We start from the raw sequence: 24,053 nt of genomic DNA on the forward strand, positions 1-24,053 counted from the left end.
ATTATGTCCGAGTAATTATTTTCACCTGGGGTTGATTATTGCCCTTCTATTCATAAAATCAGAAAGAGACATATTAAAGTTGAAACTGATGGCACTGTGATGACAAAAATGTACTAACAGAACAATTAATTGCCCACATAATATTTGTATGCTATAAAATAAGAAAAAATAGTTAACTAGCAAACATATGTATATGTAGATACATATACAATCAGTCATTGCATTGTATCCTGTCACTTTTTTTTTCCCATTTCACTACTGAGACTTTTGTTAAGGTATATTGTGAGTTTAAATACTCAAGCCTTTTTTTTTTTAAAGAGAGAGAGAATTTTTTAATATTAATTTTTTAGTTTTCTGTGGACACATCTTTATTTTATTTTTATGTGGTGCTGAGGATTGAACCCAGCGCCCTGCAAATGCCAGGCGAGCAGGCTACCTCTTTGTCAGGTTCACAGTGCATGTTATTTTTGGTAGTCAGGTCTGAACTGGGATTTTGATATTTCATTTAGGGGGAGGGGATTCTGGGGATTGAACCCAGGACCTTGTGCATGCAAGGCAAACACTCTACCAACTGAGTTAATATCCCCAGCCCCACGATTTGGATATTTCTGTGGGATCTGTTCAACTTCAGCTGATCACAGTATAATACATTTAAGATATTTTCATCTTGCTATGTATCCCTGACATCACTTCTCTTCTCGGTTAATGTTGTCCCTCGGGAGTTCACCAGAAATAATGCAGAAGAAGCCAAAATAGGTTTCCTTCAAGTTTTTGGTGCTTCTGGAATTGTTTGTTCTTAAATTCCATAAAATCTCCTCGGAACTATTATACTCATTATTTCTTTTCTGTTGCCCTCATTTGGTTAGTAACTTCTCACTAACATATACTGGGGAACTCTGCTTCCTTTCTTCTGGTCTCTCCAGAACTTTTTTCACATTGAGGGACACATGGGCACATTTTCCTAGCTCCCCATTCTGGTTTTAATCAAGTGCAACCTCTTCCTGTGAGCTGTAGACCCTTGCCTTGGTCTTCCTAAGCTAGAACTTTTAGGCAAGACTGTCCCCCGTGACTTGTCTCTGCATGTAATATTTCTTATTTCTTTATACTGAGAAAAGATTAAATCAAGTAAGTTAATGAACAACTGAAATTTGCATCTCAAGGGATGAAAATGTGAGCTGCAAATGTAATTAATGCATATAAACATCTTTGCACATGCGTACATTATTCTTTTCAAAGCTAGTCTTAGAAGTGTTGAACTTATTCACTATTATTTCCTTTTTCAGGGAAGCGGAAATTTTAAAATTAAGCTTGATAAGACCTTATACTCAAAAACTTTCTAAATCCTTTCAACAGAATCTTATAGATTTTTTTTTGTTTTTGTCATAACTAATATGATTAAATCTGTAATTGTCTGAATAACATTGGAACATAATTACTCAAGGGAATAGATTCCACTTTGCTCCCTTTTATTCATTTTATTATTACTTAGACTTTTTTTTCAGATAATATACTAGAAAAATGTGCTTCAGTTTCCCTGGTCTAACCAAAACATTCTTCATATTTAGGACACACAGTAATGTTTCCCCAGTCCTCCATTGTATCATTGTTTGTTTAATCAAGTCCAACATATTCCTAAATGTAAAATTATTTTTTTGAAATAAATTTTAAAGAATTTTATTAGTTATTTTTTTCTATTTTGAATGTTAATTTGGAAAAAGTAACTTATGGAAAGCTGAAAACTGAGTTTGAATTTTAACTTTTGATTCTGTTGAAACGCCACATGCGCGCGCGCACACACACACACATACGCACACACATTTACATACTTATATGATGATCTTGTATTCTAGTTGGGTGAGAAAATAAGTAACACAGTAAATACATAGTCATATAATATTCTAGAACAGAATAAATGTTCTGGAAAATAAAGTACTAGAACATGATGAAAGACACTTGCAACTGTCCGGAGATGTAGTGTCAAAAAGTAATTCTTGTAATTTTCTTTTTTTTTTATTGTTGGTCGTTCAAAACATTACATAGTTCTTAATATATCATATTTCACAGTTTGATTCAAGTGGGTTATGAACTCCCAACTTTACCCCGTATACAGATTGCTGTATCACATCAGTTACCTTTCCATTGATTTACATATTCCCATTCTAGTGTCTGATGTATTCTGCTGTCTATCCTATTCTCTACTATCCCCCTCCCCTCCCCTTTTCTCTCTCTACCCCCTCTACTGTAAATCATTTCTTCGACTTGTATTATCTTGTCTTACCCCTCCTTTCCTTACTTATATGTAATTTTGTATAACCCTGAGGATCACCTTCCATTTCCATGCGATTTCCCTTCTCACTCCCTTTCCCTCCCACCGCTCATCCCTGTTTAATGTTAATCTTCTCAATTTTCTTTATCATATTTTGGAGGTTTCCTTATAGCTTTCAGGAATGCCTGCTACCTCAGTTCTCTATCTTGGGGCAATATGATATATTAATTCAATCATCCATCCTTTTAAATATTAGCAGAGGCACAGTTTCAATGCTGGTGCTATATGAATGAACAAATATTCCCACAGTCTTCAGAGAAGTCAGTGGTATAAGACAGATTAGTATTAAAACTTGAATTGCAACATAAAGTGATATGTGCTGATGTGCTACGATAGTACTAAGTATGGTCTGGGAGCTAATTGGAGGATCTGAGAAGCTACATTAAAAGAAAAAGCTAAAAGAGACTAAAGATTGAAAGGAGCAGAGTGATATGAAAACAGGGTCTGTACAACTTTCAATCCGTCCAATCTTATTTCAAGAATCATCTCTTTAGTGAGGCTTTCAGTGGATCCAATATTCCACCTTTACTCCCTTTGTGCTTAAAAAGCTTGTGGGTCCACATTCTCTATATAGCATATGGTGAAATACATTTTAATTACCATTTCTATTACTGTTTTATCTGATAGATAGCATGTGACTTTAGCATGCAATCATTTTGTTCTAAACAGAAGTAGACTGTCGTCTTATTAATCCTAGAATGATGCAAAGCAAATGGCAATCATTCCATCCTAGATATTTAAAAACACTGATGCCAATAAATAGTAAACACCTATAGAAAATAAAGTAAACCTATTAAGTTCCTAGAAATATTGAGAGGTCAATTGATATTTATTATTTTAATTATAAAGAGTGAGCAAAACCTGGTTATGTACCTGCAAAACTCACTATTTTGAATAAAAACTTTTTGGAGAATTGGCATATTTGATTTTTTTGTATTATAAATATGATGGAGAACATATTATAAATATAATACTACATATGTATTATATGTATGTATATGTGTCAAAACCAGTTTTTTTTCCTTCAACTAACAAAATTAATAAAAACCTAGAAGGTAAAAATAATTTGTATTTTAAGGGATTATAACATCTTTCAAGGTTGAAACATTTACAATTTAGTTATAAACTATTCCATGAGTTTATTTCTTATGCATAATATTTTAAATATGCTATTGACTTGTAACTCATAATTCCTTGGAGCTTAATTTCAAAGATTCAACAAAAAATTTCAGGGGTAAAAAATAACTGAGTTAATTAAAAAATACTCATTGATTTAAAAAATCAAGTAAAATTTCTTGCTTTTTCTAGCAAAGATGCTTAAAATTCATTTTTCTAAGAATGTCAAAATAGATTTTGCTCCTCTCAAGGAAAAATCTTTTACATGCATCTGTTCATCTCACTTGCTCCTGTCTCTTTAAAAATCAGTTAAAAGTGAATTTAATCATGATTATTCTTCCTTTATGTAGAGCTTATAAAGTACTGCCAAATAAATATTTATTAAATCATACTTTGAGAAAGAGATAGAAGAAAATTGACTGGAGCTGGAGGATAAAATATTCTCTCCCCTGACACACACACTGGAGAAAAATAAGTATTTAAGCTGCAGGACAATTGAGGACAAATGATATGCTCAGAAATGTCTCATTTTAGCTATCCGTGTGATTTTCAATCAGCATAAAGAGAAAAAAAGCATAATTTCACAATTTTTAATATATTTTCAGTAACTTTTCCTGAACCAGCCTGATGAAAGTCTGAAGAGGGAATTTTTTTTGGAAAGTTCCAGTCATTGATTGCTGAGACTTCTTTCAACTTATTCCTTAGGTTAGATCATCAGTCTTTGTAGTATGGTGGCTTGTCTCTACCTATATCAAAACTAGATACCTCAATGGAAAAGAGAAAGCTCTGGCAATGCTTGTTTCTTATTTGGTTAAATAAATATTTTGATATCAATGGACAGACCTAGGAAACAGAGTCAGTTTCCTAAAGCATATAACTATGTCTTTTTGTTAATCCATGAAGTACTGATTAATTAATTAATTAAAATAGTCTGGGAATTGCTCCTGCTTTTTCAATATACTGGAAAATCTTGAGAGAAGAGCCCAGAATGTTAATCTCTGTGAGAATTTTTTTTTATAATCAACAGAAAGCAAATTGAATTTGCATCTGGGTAAAGAGCTTTAAGTTATTTGACAGAATTTTCCTCTATTTGATTGTACTGTGATTTTAAATTTGCTTCGCAACATAAAACAAATTATTTATTTTAAAATGGTTTTTTTTCTTTGATTGAAACAAGTATATATCTAGAAAAAAAATCATATGGTATTTTTCCTCAAATTCCCCTGCATGTATATAAGTTTGGTTTGATATGATATCAACAGCTGCAGATTATTTATGTCAGTTAAATTTTTAAATATTTTATTCGGTAACAACTACATTTCTTTTAACCTTAGTTTTATATTCATGTTTTTTAATGAATTAATTTAACATTAAATATGTAAAGTATTCACTGAATTTGCTAAAATGGGAATTGTAGTTCCATTTTTTTTCTTTCCTTATGTTGTTCTGTATTCCCAGAATTTATGACTACCCAAGGTTTCTTGATGACAAAATCATCAATGTTTCATTTATACTTTTTCTTTTCATTTTTAAAATCTTATGGTCACTTAATAGTAAATAGCTGTATCATTCTACTTATGTGACTTTGATAAGTCTAGTTATCATTAGTAGAAACCCGGACAAAATACTAAGCTATGAATTTATATATTCATTTCATATCGCCCTCATCACTGGCAAGCAAATGTATTTAAATCAGTATCTCATTTTCAAAGGAAATATTTCCCAATTTTAACATACCTGAAAGTAATCCCACATGCCTACTAATGGTTATATCATAAAAACTAAGCACTTAATCCATATATGTTGAATTCCATAAAGTAATAGATCTCAAAATTTTTAACAGTTAATATTACCTTATAGTGGAAATATTCTGGGTGTTTCTAGAGAAAAATAGAAATTTTAAGCTTGCAATGCTTTTTGACCACACAAGTGAAGTCTCTAAAATGGTAAAGTGGCCCATGAAGAACAACTTTGTGGAGAGAGTCAAAGTCCTGGATACTTCTCATAACCCATCATAAGGGATGCCTACTCTGCCTTTGACTACTTTTTCAATGTATACACAGAATTGAGCATGCATAATGTTCAATATGAGCCAGGTTGTAAGTAATTTGTAAGTTTATTTAAAAGGATGACTTCTTAGAATTTTGTGTACCTATAAAGCACAAAGATATATTTGAAGTTAGGTACATTGTTATTTGAGAACAGTTTAGATTTTTTGGTGTTTACTATATTCAATAATGAAAAAAAGGTTTACTTCTGCAAAATGCAGCCAAAACATTATAAACACAGAATGCCAAATAACCAGTGGCAACTTTAATAATGCTTCCAGAAAACAAATCTATTTCAATGACTCCTATTAAAGAGATTCTTCATTTGGCAGGGTATCATATGGGGTCAGGGCTTATTTTTTTAAAATTTTATTAATATTTACAAAAAGGAAAAAGACAAAACCAAAATCAAGTTAATGGGAAACCAATAAATTAATCTATTTTGCGTTCTACATTAATAGTAGATGTACCTAAGATATTTATTAGTTGAAAGGTTTGTGTTGAGAATAGGCAGAACTTTTATTTTATCATTATAAAAGTAATATGCCAATAAGCTAGACTGTCTTTGGACAGTCTTTGGTTTGAAGAATGTATTTTTCCATAACTAATTAATTTTAATTTATAGACAAACTTTATAAATAAGTGAACCTCACTGAAATTTTCAATAGATATTTTTGTGAATGAAAATATGAAGCATAAATACCCAATACATACACACATTCAAAAAAATGAGGAAATTTATAAGAGAAGTGGAACATCAACAAAAAAAATGATAGTTAAGGAAAAACATAAAAGTTACTCAAACACACGTTCTTAATTCTAAAAATTGTAGACTTAATATTATTTAGAGATAAAATAGCATACAATATTAGCATTTGCTATGTTAGTAATTAGTACCCTGGAAATGAAGTCACAAAAGAATCCATCTTTCTGCCATGCTGTGCTTTACGAAGAGCAGGGTTCTTTATTTATGTATAGTAAATATCAACCTAAACTATATTACTGTAGTATGTTACCTAAAATGCCAATTGCACTAAAATATTAATTTTCCTATTTCACTGTTGAAAGGCCTTATGTGTTTTTGATTTTTGAATCTCTTATGAATTGTTAATGGTTATATATTGTCAGTTAATGTCTTAGTATGTTTAATCACTTCTTGCATCTTAGCCAAAATTTCAAGAAGGAAATAGAATGGCATAGTCACTATTAAATAGGATGTGTATAATAAAAAACTAAAGTAGTATAAAGAAACTTTATTGCTATCCATACATAGAAGCATTCAATTATTGACTGATAAAAAATGAAAATCATGGAAGTTTTAAGGCAATTATTTAAAAAAAAATATATTATACCTCAAATGATAAAAAGTGGATTGATAAGTGGAAAGTTGGGAAGATGAATTAGGAAAAAACATGAATGTGTCCTCACAGAAAGACAATAATTACACTGAAAGACTTTGCTACAATAAGTCAGGAACTCTTGAATTTACTTAAAGGCTTATAACATCCAGAGGAAATGTTTGGATAGTAAATTGTGGATTATATACATATAATCAGCTCAATCTATGCAAAGCATTTGAAAAAACAAATCCACACCCTTTCTTGATAAAAACCACTCAATAAGTGGGAATTAATAAGAACTACTTCAATAAAATAAAATACATATATAAAAATATTTGTAGCAAGAATCATGTACTTTTCCATGCCTTTTAATGCTATTTTGAGAAGATCTTAAAAGCTTGAATAATAAAAGAACTTCTATGTTTTATTTGAAAAAGTAAAAGTTCTACTAGTTTTATTTGTTCCATCATCGGATATTTGGAAGAATAGATTGGCCTTAAGGGCTACTATTTCTGGCCATGTTTCTATAAAGATTCTTCATATATTCTCTTTCTTTTGTCAAAGCAATAAGAAAATAAGCAAAGAAATGAAGTGCTGGTAGGTGTGTTGGCCTCTGGGCAGATATGCCCAATTTAAGTAGAGAAAATGACACCACATTTTTTACTTAAAATATTCTCTTTTGTTTTGTTTTGTTAAATGAATCCTTTGAAAATAGTCTCTCATTTTTTTACATTAAAAGCTGCCTATACATGAAAGTACTGATAGGGTTTATTTATGTGGATAGAAAATCACGTGATTTTGTAAAATGCCCAAAGTTGAGGTGAGAAGTGAATTAATTAAGCTAAAAGTTTCTCTGTACAAGTCAAGCTGCCTTTGATCCTTCTTTACTTCTTGAAATAATTATTATTTTATCTGGATCAATTTCAAAGAAGACTTTTTACTTTTTTACTTTTTAATGACAATCAAACAGATACTTTAAAGAAAAAAACTACGATGTCTGACTTAGAACCCCATACAAAGGACGTGACACATGTTCAAGCCATGATGAAAACTGTATTCAGGTCACATTTTATTTTGGAGCACTATCCAAGAGTGATGTAATTGTCGAGTACAGCTCAAATAAAAGTGAACCAAATAGTATAAAGAGAACTACAATTTTATTCCCAGCAGGAACTGTTACATTGGCTGTATAATTTTCATCTTTTGAAAATGATGGAAGTCAAAATAAAGAAATAGCCCATTAAAGTTATATATATGCAGCCCATTTTATCTTAGAATTTTGATAAATGAGTTGTATTAACAATGGACATAGTTAATGCAGATACCTAAGCAAAGTGCTACATCAGTGCTTACTTACAATTGCTTTCATTTATCTGAAACATAAAGCATGCAAAATAACTTTTATTGTGTGCATTGTAGCTCTTGGAAGGAAGATCAGAGGTATCATAGATCATGTAAGAAGGAAAAAAATTAATCATCTTTAGCTTTTGGAGTAGAAATATAAATGAATGCATTTTATGTTTTTAGATTGTAATGACAGATAATTTAGGATTATGTCAGCTGCAAACTAGCAATACACTTAATCATACTGGCTTAGATCAAAGAAAGAAATTTATTGGTTTATGTCATTGCAAGGTCCAGAGGTAGAATGGCATTCAGGTGAAGCTTGTGCAAGTAAGTGAAATTATATCCTCAGGACTCAGTGTTTCCATTTCTTTATTCTGGCTCTTATTCTGTGGAGTTCATTCCCAGCTTCTATTTGGTTGACCTAAATTCATCTTATCGTCAGCATCCCCAGAAGAAAAGAACATCATCCTTCCTCCAGAGCAGTGGCTCTTAAATAAGAATAATTTGACAATGTCTGACCACGATGATGTGTGTCAGAACTGAATTATGAGGGACTTCTCTCTAGTGGGTAGAGGACAGAGAGGTTGAAAACCAATCTTAAAATGCGTAAGATAGCCTCCAAAAAATAAATAAATACATGGGTATTTCAAAATATCCATTATCAGGTTGAGAAATTCTAATCTAAAGTCTGTATCAACATTATTCAGCATGATAGCCACTGATTATGTGGCTATGAAGCACTGAAATGTAGCTGATACAACTAAATATTTTTTGCATGTCAGATACCAGATTTTGAAACTTTATTATTAAAAAATGCAAAGATCTCTCATTAACAATTTTACATTGATAACCTGTTGAAATTCTATTTTAGATTTACCAGTTTAACATATTATTCAAATGATTTCATCTATTGCCTTTTAGTACTAACATGTCTACTAAACAATTTTAAACTGTATATTTTATCTTCCAATATATTTATAACAAATAGTTCTCATCTAGATATATTTCAAAAGTACTGTCCGAAAGCAATTTCTGCAGTAATGGATAGACTCTGTCATCTGATCTGCCCATATAATGCCTAAGCCAATGTGGCCATTGAGCATTTAACTAGGGTAGCTAGTGTGAATGAGTAACTAACATGCTTACTTTATATATATTTAATTATTTTTTATTTAAACAACTCACATAGGGCTAGTGCTTAGAGTATTAAATTGCATAGTTCAAGAATCATGTTAATTATCATTATTGTCTCTATTTGAGACATACACTTCCACAATTTAATCAGAAAGTTCAGAATACTGTGATGATCTGTCTGAGCAGAGCTGGTTACATGCACATCCAGAGAAAAGTAAATTCAGTGCTGGTAGAAACCTATAGAATGAAGAATGGAGGTTGCTATGTATGAATAGAGGATCAGATAAGTCTTAGCAACAGCAATCTTCCAGGAGTGATCTGTGATAGGGATATATGGGCAGAATGTGTCTTTATTTTTCTTTCCTTTGATCTATACCATTAACTGAGAAGATTGATCCCCATTTACTTACAAATTTCTGTGTAATTAACATGGGAATGAAACTTTTCTTAGCCAAATAAAAGGAATTTTTGAAAACATTATTTAAGTGTGAATGTGATCATCCTTAGATAAGAAGTGAGATATAGAGATTAAATAAAAATTTTCAAAGCATTGTCCATCAGTTTTTAATTTTTTTCTTAGTAAAAGGTAATTTTAGTTTTTAAAAACTATTTTGAAGGTTTTAATTTAAATAAGTATCCAAATATAGAAAGTTACATATATCATTATTGAAATATAAATAATATGTATCATTATAGTACAATTTTTATTTGAGATAGTATTCATATCATATTACATTCAAAATTTTAATTATTTAAAAGTATATCATCTACTGATTTGGGGATATTAATAATACTGTTCAGCTATCACCAGTACCTCATTCTACAATATTTACACTACCATAAAAAAAAACAAAACCTAGTAACTTAGAATTCATTCTTCCCTCCATTTTCTGGAAACTACTCATTTAGATTCTGCCTCTGTCAATTTGCCTATTTTGGACATTTCAGGTAAATGTGATTATATAATAGATGACCTTTTGTGTATGACTTCTTTTGCTTAACATAATTTCTGAAGGTTCATATATATTATCACATGTGTCAGTAATTAATTTCTTCTTATAGCTAAATAATATATAAACCATAGTATAGATAGGTCACAATTTTTATCTCTTCATAATTTTATGGATATTTACATTGTTTCCATTTGGTTCCATTTTCCATCTATATATTGTAGTTGTCCTAGCATACATGAAATTGTATCTCATTGTGATTTTGTTTTGCATTTTCTAATGCCTGATTATTTTTAAGTGTCTTCTCTAGTTCTCTTTTATGTATCTTCTTTGGTGATAGGTTCATTTAATCTTCTACCATTTTTTTTTAAATAAAGTTGTTTGTCTTTTTCAGTGTTAAGTCATAATAGTCCTTTATATATTCTGAATCCTAGATCCATATGAGATGCATGCTTTACAAATATTTTATCACATTTTGTGGGTTATCATTTGAGGTGCACAGTTTCTTTTTCTCTTGTTGTTTGTGCTTTTGATGTCACATTTAAGAAGTTATTATGTTCATGTTTTCTCCTAAGAATTTTACAGTTCTAGAGATTCCTAAATGATTGCTTCTCAAATCTTAATTAACTTTTCTTAAAAATGAGAGAAAGGAATGTAGTGTCATGCTTTGACATGGGGACATCTAATCATCCCAGCATCATTTGCTGAAATGACTCTTCTTTCTCTATTGAATAGTCTTGATGGTCCTGTCAAAAATCAAGTGGCCAAGATATACAGGTTAACTGCTTACTCTCCATTCAATTGTTGCATGATCTATCCTCATGGTGCTTCCACAGTTTTGATTATTATAGCTTTAGTGTACGTTTTGACTTCAACTTTGTTCTTTTGTTTCTACTATTTGGGTTTCTTGCTTTTACCAATGAATTTTAGGGTTACCTCTCAATTTCTGCAAGAAATTAGCTAGAATTTTGACAGTGATACCCTTTATCAGATTGAGGAAGTTTCCTCTATCCTCAGTATGTTGAGGGTATTCATGAAACATTGATAATTTTTTTCCAAAATATTTTAAAGTATTTATGGAGATGATCATTTGCGTATACATTTTGTTATCTTTTCCTGTATTACCAAGTGTATTATAATGATTTATTTTCCAACTGTGAATTCCTATGCTAAATCCCGTTTGGATGGGGTGTATAATCATTTTAATATACTGCTTTCAGTCTGTAGTTTGTATTCTATTGATGTTCATTACATCCATATTATTATTAATAGAATATATACATGAATGTAGTTATTCATGTCTATATAAATAGAGGTGTAGATGCAGGCTATTTGAGCAGTGCTTTGCTCTGAGGACTGCTTTTATTAGAATTTTTTATTACTATTCAATCTTTTCACTTGTTATAGGTCTGGGACAATTTTCTATTTCAGCTTTTGTGAGTTTTGATTGGGAATGCATTTCTAGGAATTTGTACTGGATTGAGACCAATAATTTGGGCTGTTATTTTCAAGGCTGCTACTGCGCTAGAGAATGAGGAATTGAACAATGGGAAATTAAACCACCACAAATCTTTTTTTTTTACTGTGCTTGCATAGTTTTTTTTTTCCAATGAGTACTTCCCAAGTTACTTTTGATAATTTCCAGACTTCCAGAAAGTTCATTTTAATGGCTTCACCAGAAGTTCAGTTGTTTTTATGAAGGGATGGATTTTGAATTTCCTTACTTATAAGATTTACCAATGTTATTTCATAATATTCTATGGAATCCATATCAGTATTCTTTTTCTGTTACCATTAGAAAAGGCAAAAACTAGTTTTTATCTAGTAGAATTGCTTTTCATATTTTCTTATTAATAACTTTTTGAAAATTTGGCTCTATTTTAGTTATATCTACTTCATAGGCTGCATAATTAAATTGTCTATAAAAATCTTACTTATTTGCACAAGGACAAAATGGCAGAAAGCTAGACAGAGAGAAATTGGGAATATGTTTTAAATTTTAAATGACTGTACAATGTCTTCCTGTATGGAAATATCACATTACACCATGAATTTGCATAATTATTATGTGTCACTTTAAATAATAAACATGAAATAATAGAAATGATTCAGCTAATGGAAAACCCATAAAATCCAGTTTAGATGAGCTAGTAATTTTTTGCACATATATATCAATAACCATGTGATTTAGGTCTAAATTTGGTTTTCCTATAAGTTTTATTGTGATATAATTGTTTTTCCCTTATCACTTACACCTATCTTAACAGGCAGCTTTCCTTTGTCATTTCATTCTTTTTTTCTTCTGAATATATTGGCCAGATGCAAATGAATATATCAGGAGCTAAGATGTAGATATGCATCTGGAAAATTGAAAGGTTTATTTTTCTTTTCTTCTGGGATAACTATTCAAGATTATTTTCTTGCAAGGTGAGGGAAAGGATGCGTTAATCATATATTATAACAGTCTTTCCTTTTCTTTTTTATTTGAATAATTTGTTAGCATTTAATTACTTGAACATATTGAAGCATATTCAACCAATCTCTTGTGATTAGGAATTTGTAACATTTTCAATATTTAGCTTCCAAAAATAGCTCCATTTACAGGCAGTTACTATTGTGGGCATAATATTTTAATAATCTAAATATAGAAGTGGGTATTTCTGGATAAAAATGAAAAAAAGGATGTAAATGTTTTTTGACTATGTTCAAGTTCATTCCCAAACTGTTTATTTCATTTCTACTGGCAATTTTGATAATGACAGTTTTTATATAATTTATCGGAAGAAAGTATTTTGAGAAGCCTTCAGACTTTTTCCATCTGATATCTAAACACTAGTGGTCAGTAAACATTTAATCTGTATCTGATTATTTTTTAGATGCTTAAGGGTGCTTTCAGTATTTTTAATCTCTGAATATTGTTAAATATTTTTCACATTTTTTCTAGGAGGTTGTTATATGATTTTTATGGATCTTTTATCAGAAAAAATATAGATATATTCTCTCAATCTGTTATCATCTTTGATTTTTCCTCTCATGCACATTTTTTACATTTTAATGTAATAAAATTATGAATATTTCATTTTCTCTATTTGAGATAAGTTTAATTCATTCCCAGTTTTATGTAACAAATCAATTTACTTATGGGTTCTCATGATTTATTTTTACATTTATTACCAAAAGAGATTGAAGTCATTTGGTTGCATAATATGTGCTGTTGATCCCAACTTTTTTCTTTTTCTAATGGGCTATAGAGTAGTCTCATTATCGTTAATTAAAAATCTTAAGAATTTCCTAGTTTTTTTAAAACATAGATCTTATCATACATGGAATTTTCAAATATTCATGGCTGTCTTTCTCAGTTTATATTCTCTTCCATTGACCTGCCCACTTATGTGTTTAAAATGTTTAAAACATGGTAGGATTAATCCCCCGTAATTTCTTTCTTGGCCAGGTAACTTTCAGATACCAATCTTTGAATTGGAGGAGGTAGCAAAACTGCTGTGATTTGGAATCTACTTCAGTAAGCATTTACTACAGCATGTACAAATGACTTTACTCTTTTGCCATTGGAGTGTAACACATGCATAGTAACACAGTCATTTAATAGCAAGACCTCAGAATTCATTGTCACATTCCCTGGGGTACCTAAACCCTGTTACCAATATGTAAGTCATGGCAAAAAGTGCTCTGTACATCTGAGCCCCACTTCTGTTAAAAGGGAAAACTAAGGGATGTGGGTAGAGCTCATTGACAGAGTCCTTACCTAGCATGCCTGAGGGCCTGATTCCATCTTTAACATTGCAAAGAAAAAGAAAGAAAAAAAATAGAAAAGAAAAGATAATTACTACAATCTACTGATGTAGTGAAGGCTATTAAAAATAGCATAATAATAGAAAAAGCATAATAATAGCTCATCATGGTGCTGTGAAAATAGAAAGCTCTCCATAGAATGAATTATTTATTGAGCTGGCATAAACATTTTTATCTTAAATGTGAGGATAGAATTGAGTTATTTTTACAATAGTTTATTTGTATAAACTAAATCTCAATGTACTATCCACAAAGTTCTTCAAAATATAGGTTTGCAAATCATCTTATCTTATGACTTAAATATATAAAAGAGGAAATTTCAATCCAAAGAGAATCATACTTTTCCCAATGTTTCACAGAAATGTAACAACAATGTCAGAATCAATACCCACTTTTCTCAATTTTTTCTTCTCTCTTCCACAGGTTATAAGGAGAGCCAGACGACATGCAAATTAGTTTTTCAACTCCAGCATTTAACTAAAGTGCAGGTATATTTGTAGATTTATAAGGAAGCTGACATTTGTAATGCTTTAGTTTGTAAAGTCTATTTTCATGTTCCATTATTGCTTTATTTTTTCCCCTCATTCAATTTAATGCATAGTATGAAGCTAGAAAGTTTAGCTAAAGTGGTTCATATTATCCACCCTAACTTTCCAAAGTACATGAACCTGGATGGTGTAGCATTATTAAGTCCAGCTTTCACTCACAAACTAAATACCGCTCAGCTGGAACATTGCTAATTCAAAGCAATCCATTTTCATGTTTGACTGGTAAAGTATAGAATAATTCCACACAACATATATTCTAGAATATCTTGCTGCTCCCCAGAACACCTAGACTGATAAACATTAAACACCAACTCCCAGGTTAGCTTAATAAACCAGTTACATCATTGTCTCTGCATTAGTCCTGGTAAGGGGTGGCTATATGAAATGAGATATTTCAGGGTACATCAAGAGCAGTTTTACATGTCAAAAGTATATGTCTATAAATACAAACTACTATATCAGTGAAAAGTTCCCTGCTCATTTTGTGTAGTTTCTCACATCATAAGAGTGAAACGGGGAGAGAAAGCTAAAATCTTTTCCATCATGAGCATGGAAATCCAATATCAGAAATTTGAGTTACATTGAAAGTTAAATAGTATTTTGGAGGCCATTCATATTGAATATTCCTCCTTTAGTAATACTTTAGCTTGAATATGACACACAGATTAGCACAGACAAAATGCATAGTTCTGAAATGCCAGAGATTTCATTAAAAAGTGTGTGTGTGTGGCGGGGCGGTGGGACGGGGGCATCTGTGCTTATTTAAATACAAATTGCCAGGCTCTTTTGAATCATTTTGGTTTAGTGGGTAATGGAAGTGGTTTGAGAATTTAAATTTTGACAAGCACTCCAGATGAATCTTACCCATTTGGCCTAGAGAGCAAACTCTGAGAGAGTGAAGGAAGGGGACATGGAATGGAGATCATACTCAAATCCTGTATATAATGTCGCCAGCAAGCTCTGAAGAGGAGACTTTATGATTCTGCTCAGGATCAACCAGGAATGACACTAGACAGTGAAGAGATCTTCCTGTAAGACACATGTGACAGCCTATGAAAATAACTAGTAGAAATTAATAATAAAACAAACACAAAGAAAAAACATCCTACGTTGGGTGCAGCTGGGTATTCTGTTGTAGGGGGTTCTCATCCCAGACTTGAGAAGGTAGGTAGCATTTGTCCAATGTCTCATTTTCTGTTCATATTTTAAAACATAAATTGATATAAGTCTCCACCAGTATTAATATACAAAAAAAGCATAATGGAATGTAACAATTCTAACTTAAAACTATTCATTCCAAATATAATACTATGAGTCACTAATTTTTATTTAGAATTTGTAAGAGATTTTTAGGAACAAAATTTTATTGAAAAATTAACTTCATTTGAATACTTTGTAGAGATAATACTGTCAATGTGATAATAACTCTTCATAAAGTTTTAATGATACAGTGACTGATATAACTCTGAATCACGTATAATCACAAGAATGAGATCCTAATTAGAATATGTTATGCTCTATGTATGTATTATATGTCAAAATACACTCTACTCTCATGTAAACCTAAAAAAAACAAATAAAAATTTAAAAAAAAAACAGAATTATAAGTTAAATATGCAATTAATAGTCTACTCCTTTATTCACTAATTTTAAAGGTCTTCAACACAAGGTACATGACAACTGGATCATGTACATTATCATTGTACGATATTAAACATTTAAAAAATCATTTTCAGTATGTAAAGATAAAAAAGATCAATGGGTTTGACTAATTCTGATGGATAAAAAATACAGGAATTATGTCCATTTCTTATAAACATTTCAAAATCACTTTTTACTCTTTTTGGAATTCCACTCACATGAATCCTCCTAAGTAAAGGGAATCTTTATACATTTTAGAAAGGAACCACAGATATAAAATTTGACTTAAAGATGAACACTGATGGGCTGGGGTTGTGGCTCAAGCGGTAGCGCGCTCGCCTGGCTGTGCGTATGGCCCCGGGTTGGATCCTTAGCACCATATACAAACAAAGATGTTGTGTCCACCGAAAACTGAAAAATAATGGTTACAAAAATTGCTTTCTTCATAAATATGATGAGTGTATTTAAGACCAACTCAAGGACTCTAAACACCATATTTTAGTTTTAACATAATTTTTATAAAAATCAGTGATAGTACAGTGTTTAATCTCTTTAAATTGATATTTTTTTCCCTACCTGGGCTCCATATAGTGTTCTGAGGCTTGTCTGAAGGTATTTCATTAAACAGGCACAAGGTGTGCATTTCCTGGAGGTACTCTTCCTTTTTGTCATTTTCATAAAAGATTTTCTTGCTTTATTCTACAGTGGTATTTATGGAAAAGTAGTAAATACTAGGTTCTAAGAATTGCTCTTTTTGATACATAATTTGACTAATGGGGTATAAGGAGCTCCTATCCCCAGAACAGAAGCTAAGATGATGGCTGCTTGAGAGCTTCCATGCTGTTCTCCACTCCTGTGAAACCAAGAAGTCCCTGCTTGATTAACCTTGAACTACTTAGCATGACTATTTGCAAGTGATATTAATGACATAACACAGAACAAGTGACACAAAGGGGAGTATATGCTTGGAGTACAGAAAAATATAAAAATAACAGAGAAAAAAAATTACCCCTGACTATTGCTTTATAAGTTGCTCACTTACAAACAAAGGTAAACTCTCTGAACTCTGCTATATATTTTTAATAGGTATTCAGTTGATATCATTTTAATCAGCCTTGATTGTGCTCTAAGGTGTTATAGATCTGGAACTTAAAAATAAGCCTTCTTTTAACTAATAGTTGATGAAAGAAACCATGTACAAGATACCATGGAAAACTCTGGGCATACAATTATGGTGCCTCTGATTTTTAAGGAGCTTAGAATCAAGTTTGATAGTGGAAAAGATAACTGATCATTAAGTTCAAGTAATTTAAATGGTGTGATAAAAGAAAGTACAGGATCTTATTACTCCTCCTTTATATCTTACCATAAAATCAGAACACCTGTATTATATCTTACAGCAGGAAAACCTACTAGAAGAGGTATCCCTTGAGCTGAGTTGTGAAGGATAAATTGAGATTTATTAATTAAATAAGACATAAGTAGGATGTTCCCATCGGAAAGGATAGTATGTATTTGAGTGTACAGGCATGAGAGATTGTAAGTATAATATCAGATGCTATTAGTGCCCCCCCTTGTTTTCTTTAAGCCTTGTTCCAGTACATGTTCACTTCTACTGACAAGAAGCATTTTTGCTTGTGTTTTGTTCTCTTGACCTATGAATAATGTGATAGGCAAGAAGTGCCAGGAAATTAATGCTCCAGGGAATAGCTCACAGCTATAGCTGATGGCAAACTAGAATTAGTGATCAATACCACAACTTCTTGGCACTCATGATGACACAGCTCTAAAATGTGTTCCATGCTGTCTCCCAGCAGGAGAGTTCATCATGGTAACTCCCTTTATTTTATGTGTGTGTGTGTGGGGGGGAGGGCGTGGTGCTGGGCATCAAATCCAGGACTTTATACATACCAAGCAATCACTCTACCACTGAGCTACATCCCCTGCACATGAATTACTCTTTTCTGCAGACAGTGTTGTCTTCCTTTCTTTCTTTATCTCACTATCTTCTCCCTTTAACTTCTTCCACAGGGCAAGTCCTATATAAATCATTCTCCAAGTCCTGTCTAAAGTTCAAGGAAATAAAGGAAAATCATGATAAAATCATTGTTACATAAGTTTTTCAAAATGGAATTGGGAAGCCAATTAAAAGTAGGATTTATGCACATCTCAAGGAGCTGCTTAGGAATGTGAACTGGTTACCTCCACCCTTAGACCTCAGGAAACTGAAACAACCACAGATTGCTTTGTGCCCTGAGGCTTAAGATAAATATCAAGAGGGATAACTTACTCATGTTTTAGGAGTATTTTTAGCAAGGAAATTGATTCTTATTTTTATCTTTCATGATTCACATAGCCCCTTTAAAATAGTCTTTTTATTCTTTTGAACTTCAAGTTTCTCTTTAAACAATTTTAATTATCTTATAATGAGATTTTTATCTGTTGAGAGGTAGGGTGACTTGACCATGGTTCCTGATTTCCTCTGGGCTGTGTTTGTGCCAGCCCAGAGGAACTTCCTGTGTGAAGCTGCAGATCAAGAAGGCCCAGTTGCTATGGTGACACCTGGCCAAAGAGGCTACAGCGCAAAGTCTGCAGCTGTTATCAGTCTGAACCTTGAGCTCAGTTACCAACTCCCAGGGATAGATAACTCTGGGCATAACAAGATGGCCTCAATGTCTTACAAGTTTTCTTACATTGTTCAGATTGCCTACTTGGCTGAAACATTCCCCAAAATAACCTTTTGATGAAACCTATAGAATAAATGTACTGAGATAGCTCTGTTGACGAACTCCATCAGAGATTGGGTTCCCACCTGGCCCCAGCTTTTTCTCTCTATGTGTCTGTCTATTCTTCTTCCCCTATCACTCCTCCAGTTTCTAAATCCATAGCTGTGCTGGTTGTGATAAAACTTGTAAAAGCTCAGCATGACTACAGTGTAGAGTATTGTAATATCTTGTTAAAAATCTCACATAATATGAAAAAATCTAGAACAAAAATACATACATGAAAAGACATTCTCCAAAAAACAAGTAAAATAAAACTATATAACAATAGTTAGAGTTTATGTAGAATTAACTAGATTTCTAAAATTGGACTAAATTTTATTTATGGAGAATAGTAACTTATTCTAGTAATAGTTTTCTAAGATAAGTTCTATATGGTTTCCATTGTTGATGAGAAATCTAATTATGGTATGGTACAGTACAACTTGACACATAGAACATGGGCAATTCAGATCATAGCACCTCAGTTAGAGAGTCTGAATGATGTTAAACCTTGTGGAAGGATAAAAAGGACAGGCTAAGCAAAAAAGGAAAAGAAAGGAAGAAGGAGAGTTCGGGCATGTTCAGGACTAATGGGAAAAATATAACTCTCAGCTTTAAATTCAATAGGAGTGATTGAATGACAGGGAAAGTGTTATGGTTTAGATGTTAGCTGTTTCCCAGAAGTTCACATATGAGACAATGCAAGAAGATTGAGAGAAGAAATTATTGTGCTGTGAACCAAATCAGTGAATTAAACCCCTAATAGGAATTAACTAAGCCATAACTGAAGGCTGGTTGGATGTGGCTTGAGGAAGTGGGACATGGCAGGTGTGGCTTTTGGGTATATATTTTATATCTGGTGAGTTAAGTCTCTTGCTCTGCTCTCTGATCATGTGAGCTACTTTTCTCCACAGCACTCTTCCGCCATGATGTTCTGCCTCATCTCTAGCCCCCAGAAATGAAACTGGCCTTCTATGGACTAAGACCTCTGAAATATGAGCACTCAAATAACTTTTCTTCCCTAAAATTCTGGTTCTGGTCAGAACTTTTAGTGGCAGCAGTGTAAGAGCTAACCAAAACAGAAAGAGTATTCAATAACACAGCTATGAGGAATCAACAAGAATGCTGTACTCATAATGAGCCCTTTCCATCTCAGGCATTGTATTTTCAGGTATACTTTTATTCTCACAGGATTATTATTCCTATTTTACTAACTAGAAAACTGAAGACCAGTGATTTTGAGAGAAATGATACAGAAAAATGAAATTTCAGAGCTCTTGGGTTTACACTATCATCTACAGCTTGTAATCAACCTGCTTAAGATATTGCCCTATGTACATTGCTATTTAGTAATATTAATACATAGTGTTGACTAAAAAAACGTAAAAAAATAAATAAGCAAAAAGAATTCTTTGATTTAGAACTAAGGCCAACTACTTGAATTTATGATATAATTTTAGCAAAAGTAGTGGTATATTAAATTTAATCTCAGTGGGTAACAAGAAGAGATTAGGAATAGTCTTTTATAAGACTGTTCATTACATGGTACAATGTTTATTATGAGTTGAATCTGAAATGTCTCCCAGGGCCTATATGTTTGAGACTTGGTCCACATCCTGTGGCACTTTTGGGAGAATGATTCTGGTAGAAGGAAGTTATATCATTGAGGTTGAGCCCTTAAAGGGACTATTGGAACCTCAACCCTTTACTCTAGCTCTTGGTTTCCTGGTCTCTATGAAGTGAGACTCTTTGCTCTACCATACCCTCCTGTGCAGGACCAAAAACAAAGGAGCCAACGGATCATGGACCGAAATCTTTTTAAACTGTGAGCCAAAATAAATCTTTCCTCCTTATAAATAGAATATTTCAGGTATTTTGTCACAGGTATTTTGTGGAAAGCTGATTTCATCATCTTATTTCAAGGTAGATTTAGACTTGGTAAAAATATATATGGCATTTCAATAGTTTTGATGTGGATTAAATATTTCCCTTAAGTCATCATATGTTACCATTTAATCCCTACTGAAAGGTATTGAGGATGCAAACTTAATATATCTACAGTGTTTGGAGGTGTTGTAAAGTGATTAGGATGAAGACATTAGGCTTGAGTCCCCATGACTGAATCCCAGTGGCTTTCTAAGAAGGTAAAAGACCAGAAAAGAAACATGTACACAATTGCTTCATGTATCTTTCCATGTAGTGTCCTCTGTAACCACAGAACCCTGCCAGCAAAATATCTATAAAATATCTATCACCTGATGTGACCCCTTAATATCAGGCCTCTCCATGAGCCAAAAAAGAGGCCTTCCCCAGCTCTTCAAATAACTTATCCAGTATGTTATATTATATTGTTGGAAATGGAAAACTAGTGTGAAGATATGGTTGGGGCAAGTCCTATTTTCTTAAAAATTAACAGTAAAATGAACAGGGAAGAAGAAATAAATGTAAATGTATCAAATACACAAATAAAAACAGATAACACAGGAAAAAAGTGATATAACAAATGAAAAATAGGGTATATAGAGGGTAGTGATTAGCTCAAATATAATTATTTTAGATGAGAATTATCTAAATTCTGCAATTAAAACAGATTGCTCAGAGTAAATGTAATAAATAACTAAACCTAACAAAAGGTAGTCTATAAAAATTCCCCTTTAAACACGAAGCTATGAGTAAGTTAAAATAGAAGGATGGATAAAAATATTATGATAATATCAATCAAAATCTATCTGAAGTCACCATATTAATTTCAATAAAATTGACTCTTGAACAGAAAATTGTAAATCTTGCATCACATAATCACAGGGGGTAAATCTCTTAAATGTGTATTCAACCAGTATCTAAGTATAAAATAAATGAGGAAATAAAACCTGATATTAGAAAGAGAAAAAAATTCATGATATTTGAAGACATCTATGTCTTTGAAAGAGCAAACAGGAAGAATACCAGAAATGATACAGAAGACTTGAATGTCATTCTCATATTGATCTAATTGGCATTATAGAAGTACACTATCCAATGGCAGCAGAATAATCTTTTCTAGTTCAAATGGAAAAAAAAATTCATTAAAGTAGGCTACATTTTGGGCCAATATCTAAATCTTAGAAAATTCTAGAGAAACAATCTAATATCAGAAATCTCTGCATCTACCATAAAAATGAGAGAGATAATAGTATTTGAGAATTAAAGGAGGAAAAAGAAAAGAAATGATAAAAAAAAATGGAGCAGAATCCATAAAATTGAGTTTAGGAAAACAGATTAAAATCAAGAAGGTTCTTTGAAAAGATCAATAACATTAATAAACCTTAGTCTGGGTTAACCAAAAGAAGACAGAAATGATAAATAGTCAATAGCCAAAATGAAGTAATGGTCATCACCACTGATGATTTTTATATTAAAAGAATAATGAATAAATACCATGAAAAGCTCTTTACCTCCAAATTTGATGATTTCAATGAAATGATCCAATTTCCTTCAATGTACATATTACACTCACAAAAAGTGATAGATGCTTTCAGTGAAAACCATGGTCTCCTTTGTTTGAGGACCAGACTAAGGCAGCACCGAAGTTCTGGGACAATTTAGAAATGAGCCTCGAGTGAGGAAAAAGCTCATTGAAGCCCTGAAGTCGGATGAAGTTAAAGGGGAAATTTAAAAATCACTTGAGTCAAATGAAAATGAAAACACAGCACACCAAAATCTGTGGGAAACAGCGAAGACAGAAATAAGAGGGAAATTCATAGCAATGAGTGTCTACATTAAACATAAAATACAGGGACCTCAAGTCAATAATTTAAAGATGCAACTGCTGGTTTTAGAAAAATAAGAAACAAACCCCAAATTAGTAGAAAGAAATAATACAAATCAAAGCAGATATAAATGAAATAGAGACAAATAGACCAAATAGAGACTAAAATTGTAGACCAATATGTATGATGGGCATAGATGCAAAAATTCTCTGCAAAATAACTGCAAACCATTCAACAGCATATTAAAATATCATATAGTACGATCAAGTTAGTTTTATTCCAGAGATAGAAGAGTTTTTCAACATTCACAAATAAAATAGTACAACAAAAAAGTAAAATCAAGGATAAGAATCACATGATCATCTCAATGGAAAAAACCTTTGATAAAACGCAACATCTTTTCTTGATAAAATCGTGAACAAAGTAGATATAGAAGGATATTGCTATAACATATAAAAGAAGCTATGACAAACGCATAGCCGACTTTATACTGGATGTGGGAAAACCAAAAGCATTTCCTTTGAGATCAAGAACAAAATAAGGGGATTCTATATACACCACTCTTATTCCACATAGTACTCCAAATTCTATCCAGAGAAATGAGGCAAGAGAAAAGAGAAACATGAAAATAGGAAATGAGGAAGTAAAATTTTATTTTTGAAGATAATATGATTTTATACATAGAAAATTCTAAAAATTGCACAAACATTTTTAGAAGAGATAAAATTTTTTAGTAAAGTAAGGGGATACAAAATTACCACAAAAAATAGTAGCTTTTCTATATACCTATAATAAACTCACTAGAACAGAATTCAGGAAAGCATTCACATTGATGATAGCCACAAAGACATTTAGATACCAAGGAAGAAGACATTAGAAGGCAGAAAGACTTCCCATGTTCATGGCTTAGGAAAACTAATATTGTTAAAATGGCCACACTATCCAAAGAAATTCATACATTTAATGCAATCCACACCAAAACCTCAATGACCTGCTTCAAAGAACTAGAGAAAACAACATTAAACTTCATATGGAAGCACAGAAGACCCCCAAATAGTCGGAGCACTCCTGAGAAAAAGAGCTTTGCAAGAGGCATCACAATAGCTGATTACAGGACCATACCGACAAAAACTGCATGGCATTGTCATTAAAAACATACCTGACCAGGTGTGGTGGTGCACTACTATAATCCCAGCATCTTCGGAGGCTGAGGCAAGAGTATCACAAATATCGCAAAAGCAGGCCACTAAGTAACTCAGTGAGACCCTGTCTCTAAACA

General features: G+C 32.0%; 1 non-coding gene across 1 annotated transcript; it reads right to left on the reverse strand.

Moving 5' to 3' along the window:
• Nucleotides 1-513: 513 nt before the first annotated feature.
• On the reverse strand, nucleotides 514-587 carry Trnaa-ugc (transfer RNA alanine (anticodon UGC)). Its single transcript has one exon. It is a non-coding gene; the product is annotated as a tRNA-Ala (tRNA).
• Between the last annotated feature and the right edge of the window lie 23,466 nt (nucleotides 588-24,053).

This window comes from Ictidomys tridecemlineatus, chromosome 5, assembly GCF_052094955.1.
Source record: "Ictidomys tridecemlineatus isolate mIctTri1 chromosome 5, mIctTri1.hap1, whole genome shotgun sequence".
NCBI lineage: Eukaryota > Metazoa > Chordata > Mammalia > Rodentia > Sciuridae > Ictidomys > Ictidomys tridecemlineatus.